Raw genomic sequence first — 7,647 nt, 5'->3', positions numbered from 1 at the left:
ACTCGTTGTAGAAATGACTCAAGTGTACCCACGTGTACCCATGCTTTGGGAACTGATACGAAGAAATTTGCCTGACACAACTACCACTGACACATATGGCGCATTGAGCTGCCGCAATGACGGCGGCGCACGTACTACCACAGATTCTCTTTTGACCGCTTTAGTTACAATGCTTCGTCGGCCCATTATTCAGGACCTCTTTTTTCATAAAATTTCATACAGCATTCGCAAAACCGTATAACGACATTGAAGAAGAACCGACTCCAGATGACTTCGGTTGTTTTATATTTACACTTTCACTGATTTATTTACAATTTCAAGATTTCTTTAAATATTCTCATAATTCCTCCTAAGCTTTCCTTGTAATTGTATGTTGGTTTTATGTGTTTGTAACTCCTGAAGGTAAGATACATAAAACGAAGCAGGCTGAAATAAATATTTTATTGCTTCTTTAGTAACCTAACCACTTTGTCCAGTCACATTTAGGTCACATGTATTATTGAAGACTTGATGAATTATTTTGTTTCCACATGTGTCGTTGTAGAACTTCTGGCAATGAGGTGGCATTCCAGTCTTTACAGTGGCATTTGTTAGGAGAACCATGCAAAGATAATCTGCAAAACGAAGGGCAGAATCGCTGTGGTAAGTGACGCTATAAAAATGCAGCGGCGGGTGCCCCTCAAAAGGAAGCAGGTTTCCAAAAAAATTGCGGGAGGGGAAGCTCCGACAGCTTTTTAACAGCAAAAGTGCAGCCAGTGCTCGCCCCTACTTCCCCTCTGAAATACAGCTTTGTCGGCGAGAGTCTGCTCACAGCCTAATTGCTTTTTCTCTGTTAGTGTAAACGCTAAGCTAACTATATATCACAGGTGGTTGTGCTGGAAGAAAGCATTGCCTTAATCTTAATGTTCATGGCGTGATCTTTCATAAAATGTCCCAAGATGTGCAGGCGTCACCCTGAAACTGGCGACACAGTGGCAATTGTCAATTGGTATCTATACGGCAAGTCATCCTAATATTACGGGCAGTGCGAGGAAAGCGCTCCTATTACCACGTATAAGCTAATCTTCCGGGCTGCTCTGATGCTGCTAGGACGACCCCTCTACCTTTCTCCCATCCACCCTCTCTTTCCTTTACTCCTATCTCTCCGACCCTACTGGCGCTGAGCCGTGCTCCCACATGGGTTGCAGAAGTTAATGCTAGCCTTTCTTCCTTTCCCCACAAGAACCACTTCTCTCTTACATGTTACTGCTTTTAAGATGGAGGTAGCCCAGTACTTCTTTTGGGGGCATCATTTGTAGTGTAGACTTTTATTAAAGCGTGCTTACTCACAAGAGATCCATATACACATGCCATCAAATCACATGGTCTATAATTGTGTATCCTATCTTGTGCCCTCTATCCTTGTCCCCGCATTCGCTTCCCTTGGACGCTTCCTTGCTGACAACATCGAAATCAAGCAGTGCTTGCTTGACAAGGGACAGACTGAAGCAACACGCACGATGACTGAAAATTGTTTCATTGCACTATCAAGATTAAATATCCACACGCACAAAGACACAAGGTGCATGCCAGATTTTCGAAGCGCGTCAGGCAATCATCAGCCACATGCATTTGTATGTGCACATACAGGGTGTTCCAAATTAAGCTTTATGGTTTCCTTAAAGTTAGGCATTGGGAAGCACACTAAGATCACCTGTGCAAGTGAGTTACGTAGCCAGGGGGACACAATGTGAGATGATACTTATCGTTGTAAGCAGCTCAGTTAACTAAAATGTAATAATCAACTTTTTGTTGACTGCTGTAAGTGATTGACTGTAAGTGACTGTAAGTAAGTGCTGACTTCGTTTGTGTGGAAAAGTAAGACGCAGTCGTGTTTCTACACTGTATCAATTGGCAGAATTATTCTATCGTGTCTGTGCTCCGAGATATCCGACTACAGCTTTTAATTGCCGCTCGATGATTACGCATGCAAGAGAGGATCGGCACAATTCTCCTTCCTGATTTGATGCGCCTGTTGCGTGCGACGTTTGGTTTGACAAAAGGGTGGAAGCATTGGCAAAGATGATAACCGTGCCCTTTCCCCTCACGGCTGGTGAAATGAAAAATCGAAGAACCCGGAACCACTGTCGTAACACGCCACTGCGCAGCCTGTAACAATGGCGGTAGCGGCCATGCAGAGATAACAGCGCAAGTGGAGAAGCCGGAGGGCAGTGCGCCTGCGTAATAGTGACTAGACGAGCGGGAATGGTCCTCGCCTAGGCTACACAAATAAAGTGACTGCAATAAAGTGATTTCCAAGAATTGTAAGTTTTCTTTAAATCAAGAGCAGCAACTGCACGGTGCACCGCGCTGTGATATCTTCATTTCACCAGCCGAGAAGGGAAGGGGAACAGTTATCATCTTTGCCTATGCCGGCGCCCTGCTGTCAGGCTAAACGCCGAACGCAGCAGCCGCGTCGCATCATAGAGGAGCTTCGCGTCGATCCTATCTCTCTTGCACACGTAATCATCCGAACGACAAATAAAATTTGGAGTCTGATATCTCGGAGCATAGACACGCTAGATTAATTCTTCCAACTGATACTGTGGAGAAACACCACTGCTTCTAACGTTTCGATACAAACATACCCACTTACTGCAGTCAACAAAAAATTTTATTAATACGTTTTAGTTAGCTGGGCTGCTGACACCGGTAATTATCATGTCACTTTGTGTCACCCTAGCCACAAAACTTATTTGAACAAGTGCTCTTCGCGTGCCTCCCAGTGCCTAATTTCAAGAAAACCATAAAGAATAATTTTGAACACCCAGTATATTATTTACAACGGAACAGAACGTTTAGTTTCGAGGCAGCGCCTTTATTGTGTGAGTATTCATCTTTCCTCCTTTCATGGTATATGTCGATAGTGGATGAGCGCACCGACGTATAAAAGCTAGGGATCTAAAAGAATATTACGTTACTTCTCTTTTTGCAGCGTAGGTTGTTATGGGATCATTCCAATAGCCGTTTCGCTAGGCGATGGCGTCAGACGCCTCCGCGGCTGGTGTCAGCAGACCGTAGCAACTATCGCTGGGGATATTAATAATGAAAAAAGAGTTCCCGCAGGGATCGAACCCGTGCACACAGCGGGGGAGTCAGCTCCTCTACCACTGAGCCACCCCAGCTTTCTTTTTTTCTTTATTACATGGGACCAGAATTTGCAGCAAAACAAGAGAACCAAAGCGCTACAGTAACTTAAGGTGACTGAAAACTCATTCAAAAGTCAGGCAAGCACGTGCTAGCGTCACTGATGGCATGTAGTCCGGCGCTGTTTCTTCTGCAACGCACGCACTACGAATATAAAAATATTCCTGAAAAACGACCGAATGCTTCGCTGTGGTCAGCCTGCCTGTCGTACATTCTACTGCGCAAAAGGCTATGTAGGCTGAGCAATATGAACATGTCATATGGTGCGTCATAGAGATCATTAAAAGCTAGAAAACGAATTGTGTATGGCGTGACATCTAAATCTTTCTCAAGTGTTGTTTGGAGAACGCCCAAGAAGAACACGGCTTCCCTACAATCTGCAAGACAGTGATCAATGGTTTCAGTATCTAGACACAAAGCACAGTTTACTGACGACGTCGTGTAAGAGTCCCTTTTTTTGCAACCAGGTTCTGACAGGAGGTGTTGCTGAATGCAATTTAAATGAGAAAAAACTGATCCCTGGAGAAATGATCATTAGACGGACAGGCTTAAGTACCTCTAGGTAATAACATTCCAAACAAGACGCACCATAATATGGAACAGGAAGTAATACGTCTATCAGTGTAGGAGAAATTTTTTTGCGGGAGGCGGCGAAATTCTAATCCATAGATAGCCTTCTGTGATGACATAAAAGTGTAGAGACGGCCCTTGTCAAAAGGCGAACGTTTTGTTGAGCTTCCATTAAACTTTGAGAACAGTAAACTTTGATAACACACTCTTAGGCAAAGTTACACCCTTTGGCTTGCCCCTTCTGGCACACAACAATAATCGTTGTAACGCGCGTGCCGTTCGTTACTGGAAAGTTCCGGGCTCTCAGCGTTAAAGAAAGGAAACGCGTCAAGGCAGATAACGATTATTGTTGTGTGGCAGAAGGGGCAAGCCAAAGGGTGTAACTTTGCCTAAGAGTGCAGTTCAGGGCTCTGGCTCATTCAATGGTGTATGATGCCAACTCACTTTCCAGGTATTCAGTTGAGAAAAGACTTCCATTACTTAGGTTTACCCCTCTCTTAATGACGCAATAGTAACCCTCACTGGTCAGAGGAAGTTGCAGAAGTACATCGCAAGGTTAACAACTGGCCGGGCAGGCAGTTGCCTATATTTAGCTGAACCGAAGCTTGCAGTGTGTTCCTAGCAGCTCTACTTACGTATGTCCTGCAGCTATTACACTGCTTGTTGCATAGAGTTTAATACAATAATTACTAGAGTGAACTCTGGCGCTGCGGTCGTTGTACCATCATGGGAATGATGGCAAGTACATGCATTTGTCTGATCTTCGTGCTTGTGGATTCAGACATTCTTGTGACTTTGAATATTACGCTATCTGAATCTTATTGCCGTAAATTTCAGCGCAATCTATTCTCTTCGATGTGCAGAAGACGCCGCGAACACGCACAATGGCTGTTGATTGCAACGATTAAGTTTGTTCAAGCGGCCAATTCGAAACGCGCCAGGCGTCTCAAGCCACTGGCATGCCCGCGATAAATTCATAAGGGCGCTTCCTTTGCTTCTTGTCGATGCATGCGTCCGTGGCTTAAGGGTTTTAATATCAGGCTTCTGTGCCAGAGTTCCTATGTTAAAATTCTTCTGTCGGACAGTTTTAATGATCTTTATTTAACTTTTTATTACGCAGTACGTTGTTGAAAATGACAAGTTTAGAAAGTCACAAAGCCGTTTGTAGCCAAAAGGACGAAGTTTAGGCAAATCCATGTACTTCCCATAATTCCCATGCTGGTAGAACGGCTCTCATTGCAGCTCCCGTAGACACTAGCGCTAGATTTCCCTCTAGTAGTTATGGTATGAAACTTTGTGGCTTAAGTTTCAAGCTTTCCATCGTGTGATTAAAGATGGTGCGTAGAGTGACGAAGGGACAGGACTTAAGCGAGAAAATAACAGACAACACATGAACTATCAACTCTGTTGATAGTTGATGTATCGTGCGTTGTTTTCTCGCTTAAGGCCTGTCCCTTTGTCGCTCTGCGCAACAGTCTTCTGTCGAACCAACTAGCCCACTACAGAATTTGCCGCAATTTCCATCGTGTGTTTGCTGCCTCTGTATGGAGCTAATGTGTGGAGACCATGTGCCGGCGTAACCTTTTTTTCCCTCTTGGCCTAGTTCACGTTCTTGTAAGGGCTCTTCTTTGGTGGTTCCTCTTTCTTGAGATGAACAGCTCATTCCTAAAAGAAATGGTAGAACTTCAATTACTCATTTACATTCCAGAAATAGCTCTGTCGTCATCTGTCAGAGTTGCATCAACGGCTCCTTCGGGCTTTTTGAAGGAGTTAGTATGAACCGCACCAGCGCTTGCTAGCATGCAGCGGAAAAATGTCCTGTAAGCGCGTCCTCACGCGCGAAGACACACACAATGTGGCACGCGCGCCGCGTAGCATCAATAGATGTACATTTGGCATTGCAGTTGCAAATTACTAGACGAGGTAGAAATACATGTAGCAGGTGCACAGCTGGCGGTAGAAGGCAGCTAAAGAAGGTTTAAGGAAGAAAAAGAAGTTTAAGGAGATGTATCTCAGCAGCCAACAGTGACCACTTTTCGATAATGGTTGAAATTGCTTGCTCCGATTACGCCATCATGCTCCCAGGTACGCGTATTTGTAGATTATAATAAATTTAAATCCGATCTTAAGGTACATTTGGCTTCTTATTCTGAAGTGCATGAAGATACCAAGGCTATGAAACTTTGTGCGCTAACTAAAAGAACCTACAAAAAGGCGGAATTTAGTGTTACTTCGGCAAAGCAAACATCTTATAACCCTTGGTGGAATATAGGCTGCATGCGAGACCACCGACGCCGATAGGCAGCTTGGAAGCAGCTCCTCTATAAAGAGTGCCCAAAAAATTGGTCTGATTACAAGTTTCACGCTGCTGTATTTAAACGTACAGTTGCGCAAGCTAAACAAGATTACGATAGAAAACACTAGGATTTCCTTTCTAAATCTAAAATCAAAATATCGTTGTTTAGATATATGAGATATCGTAAAATTCTGCCATCGCCAACTAATACTGATTATGTCAATCTGTCTCCTGAGGAAATGAAAAAATCTCTTGAACTTTTTGCTAAACGCTTGGAGAGTAGATTCACGTCGTCGATGTCCTATAAGTTGTGAAAATTAGCCCCGTCATCAGTGTTTACTGACGTTACATTGCCGGAATTAGCTCAAGTGATTCGAAACTTACCCTTGTCAGCCCCTGGTTCTGATGGAATTGCTGTTCCCATGATAAAAAAAATTTGATTCGATCTATCTCCTGGAGACCTTCTAAACATTATAATTTTCCTTACACGAAACCTGGACACCTTACGATTGGAAAGTAGCTAAAGTAATCCCGATACCTAAAAAACCACGAGTAGGTTATAACATAGAAAACTTCAGACTTATTTCTCTTACTTCTAATATGGTCAAGCTCATAGAGAGGCTATTACATTGCAGAATTACTATCTGGATAACGCATAATTTAATATTAGGTCCAAATCAAACATGCTTCAGAGCTAATTGCTCAATATGGTGTGTCCATGCTGATTTAGAGAGCCGCATCCAACTTTCCCGGAAAGGAGAGAATATTCTGCTGTGGTGAAATTAGATATAGCTAAAGTTTATGACTGCGTTGAACATTAAATTTTACTGGATATTCTGCAGTGTCATAATTTCCCAAACTATATTACCGCGCGGTTGGCAGAATTTTTGCGATCAAGAGAATTTTATTGCTTCAAGAACGGATGTTCATCGTCCAAATTCAGACAGACTCGCGGTGTTCCCCAAGGAGCGGTCCTATCCCCAATACTATTTAATATATTAATGAGCGCAATCCCCATTTGTCAGGACGTGCACGTTTACGTGTATGCAGATGACATTGCATTCTTTGCGGCCGACACTGACATTAACCCTTTATACCAAAAATACAAAGATACATGAGTATGCTAGAGGTATGGCTTCAGACAATTTGTATGTCATTAAATGTAAGCAAAAGCGCAATTTTAGTGTTCCCGGTCATGGATCAGGTTTCAGTTTTTTTAGCTTATAAGCAAGAACCAATTCCACAGGTTGAGTCTCTAAAATATTTGGGAATCATATATAATAGAAAACTCAACTGGAGTCCACTCAGAAAGTGTAGCGGCTAAGGCACAGCGTGCTTTAGGTATTCTGCGCAGAATGAGTAACCGTCAATATGGACTACGTAGCGACTCACTGTTGATGATCACTAAAATATATATGCGCGCCATATTGGAATTTCGGTGGGTCTTGTTCTTAGGCGGCCCTGCTTATAAAATAAAGTCTCTAGTTCTTTTGGAGCGTGAGGCTCTACGCCTGTGTCTGGGACTCCTGAGGTTTGTGGCTATTAATGTTATCTATGAAGAAGCGCGCCTTCCAACATTGCCCTGCAGATTTCGC

The 7,647-nt window shown here is 43.3% G+C and overlaps 1 long non-coding RNA gene across 1 annotated transcript in view; it reads right to left on the bottom strand.

Moving 5' to 3' along the window:
- Nucleotides 1–5,318: 5,318 nt before the first annotated feature.
- The window catches only part of LOC142564760 (uncharacterized), a 39,470-nt gene continuing 37,141 nt past the window's right edge, over nt 5,319–7,647 (bottom strand). The window contains exon 3 of the long non-coding RNA XR_012824670.1: nt 5,319–5,421. This is a non-coding gene — a long non-coding RNA (uncharacterized LOC142564760). The remainder of the gene's footprint in view (nt 5,422–7,647) is intronic.

The sequence above is a fragment of the Dermacentor variabilis genome, chromosome 11, assembly GCF_050947875.1.
Source record: "Dermacentor variabilis isolate Ectoservices chromosome 11, ASM5094787v1, whole genome shotgun sequence".
NCBI classification, from domain to species: domain Eukaryota; kingdom Metazoa; phylum Arthropoda; class Arachnida; order Ixodida; family Ixodidae; genus Dermacentor; species Dermacentor variabilis.
This window is presented reverse-complemented; position numbering and strand designations above follow the sequence as displayed.